Source organism: Psammomys obesus, unplaced genomic scaffold (genome assembly GCF_907164565.1).
Source record: "Psammomys obesus unplaced genomic scaffold, mPsaObe1.curated_primary_1811, whole genome shotgun sequence".
Classification (NCBI taxonomy): Eukaryota; Metazoa; Chordata; class Mammalia; order Rodentia; family Muridae; genus Psammomys; species Psammomys obesus.
The window spans coordinates 8,389-10,918 of record NW_026590675.1 but is presented as its reverse complement, the minus strand read 5'-3'; positions in this window follow the sequence as shown (position 1 = coordinate 10,918).

Below are 2,530 nucleotides of genomic sequence, written 5' to 3'. Positions count from 1 at the left end.
TTGTATCAGCTACCGCTCTTGTGAAGCCCATTATGGCTTCAACTCTTCCTTATATCCCAGGCCCTGCTAACCACTGGCCTGCTTCATTCCTGTTTTAGACTGAATGATGGCCCACAAAGATACCCACAGTCTACTATCAGAAACCTCTGAGTGTTGCCTTATACGGCAAAAAGACTTTACAGGATGCGATTATATCAAGGATCCTGAGAAGAAATCATCCGGTGTTATCTGTTCATCCAGGCCCTAAATGTAATGACAAGAATCCTTAAGACTGAGACAGGGAAGGAGGAAGTAAGATGTGGGGCTGGATACCAGACAGTGTTGTAATGTGAGGAAGGACTGGGCTAAAGAATGCAGATGGCCTCAGAGCTAGAAAAGACAAGCCCCTGCCAATACCTTGCCTTAAGCCTAATAAAACAAGATCTGAACTTCCATCCTCCAGAAGTGCAAGAAAATACATCTGTGTTCTTAAAAGCTGCTCAGTTTGTTGATAATAGAGTAATATGAAATGAACACACATTCCTACAGTATAATCTCTCTTTTTTTCAAAATGTCATATATAAGGACACCTAAAATTATTTTTAACCCTTTTATGTCTGGCTTCTTATCCTGACAAGACTGCATTTCAATTTTACCCATCTAACTAGACATGGTGCCTCATGCCTTTAATCTCAGCACTCAGAAGGCAGAGGCATGTAGATGTCTGTGAGTTGGAGGCCAGCCTGGTGTACACAGAGAGCTCCAGGCCATCCGGGGCTACACAGTAAGACAAAAATTCCTCTATGTTTATGTTCTATGTATTTTGCCAGTACAGAAAGAAAGATTCACCCTAACTGGTAAATAAATCAATAGGCCTTCCTTTTAAAGTGTGGACTAGAATTCTACTGTATACAGTATTCCAGATTGTTTATCAGTTCACCAGTTGAAGGACATCTTGGTTGGTTCATAATTTTTTTTTTAAATAAAAGCAAATGGTCTTGGTATGTAGCTCAGGCTAGCTTTGAACTCTTTATGTAGATCAGGATGGCTGTGATCATCCAGCTCCAGCCTCCCTTAAAATGGGATAGAGGCATATGCTACAACACTTAGCTTTCATTCTAATTTTCTATGAATAAAGCTTCTATAAATATTTGCATATAGGTTTTGTGTCATATCAATTTTCAACTCACTTGGCTAGTTAGGAAAACTCATAAGTATTCATAGCTTTTAGAAGGTGGAAACAATTTAAATATCATTACCAGAGAAACAGATTATTAAGTGACACAACAAAAAAGAATTATAGGCTTTTTAAAGCCAAAGTTATATTTATAAAAACAAGCCACAAGCTCTGAGTTCCAGACTTCTTTTCTAGAAATCAAAGATATTTAAGAGATCAAAAAAAATCATCTTATTCTATTGGGGGTGGGGGGTGGAGTATGCACTCGGGAGCGCCCACACATGCTATGGACACAATGCTTATTTTCTTAACAGACGAAGAACACAGGCCCTAAGGAACTTACATCTTTTGGCAATCCTGCTCTTTGACCCCAAAGGAGAGATCTCTTATCCCTCCAGACAGCTGCTTGCAATGCAACTCAGGTTATAGCCACCCTCCTCCTGGCTTTGTATCCTTGGCATACCCCAAAAGGAAAAACAGAGACAACCCAGCTTACACAGGATTGCATCTCCCAACAAGATACTTGGAGAGAAAATAGACTGGCTCCCCTTCTACATGAAGTAGACAAGGTGTACTCTGCTTAATGTTTTGCCCCTAGGACTATTCTTCCTCCTCCAGTGCCCTGCAGGGGCTAAAATGCAGCTACTGTGATCTTTTGATGGTGGTAGGTCTGTACCCTTTCTCTGTTGGCTGGTCATGGGGAACTTCCAGAAAGCTATAAATGTGGATAAAAGGAGAAATACCCTGATAGCCTCAAATGCAGTGGGCATCTGAACCACCTACCTCTTCATGTCCTGTAGTTCACTTGTGCCTTTTAAACTAGGAGCCAGATCAACACAACACAATCACGTGGTGATGGAAAAGTGCCAGAAGTGTTTAGCCTAACTCATTTTTTTAATTATTTTATTTTATTTTTCTTTATTAATTACACTTTACTCACTTTGTATCCCCCCCCCCGTGGTTCCCTTCCTCCTCCTGTCCCAATCCCGACCTTCCTCCACCCTCTGCATGCATGTCCCTCCCCAAATCCACTGATAGGGGAGGACTTCTTTTCCTTTTAGCCTAACTCTTGATGCTCATGTTAAGAGCCCTAAATCATCCCCCTTCCATCTTCCAGATCTCCTGTCTGACCATGTCTCCCAGAAGCTGGAAGGCAAGGAATCCTGCCAGTCACAGTCCCTTCCTGTGACACAGAAAGGTAGAGTGAGTCTGGAAGGATGGGGAAAGATATTCAGCACAGCCCATAAATGGCACTGATGTCACTTGTGTGGTTTTTCAAAAGCCTTAAAGCCATTCTTGGAGAAGTTCCAAACAAAACACCACTACACACTCCTTTCAATTTACATAGTAGTTCCATTCTTGGAAAATTCCATG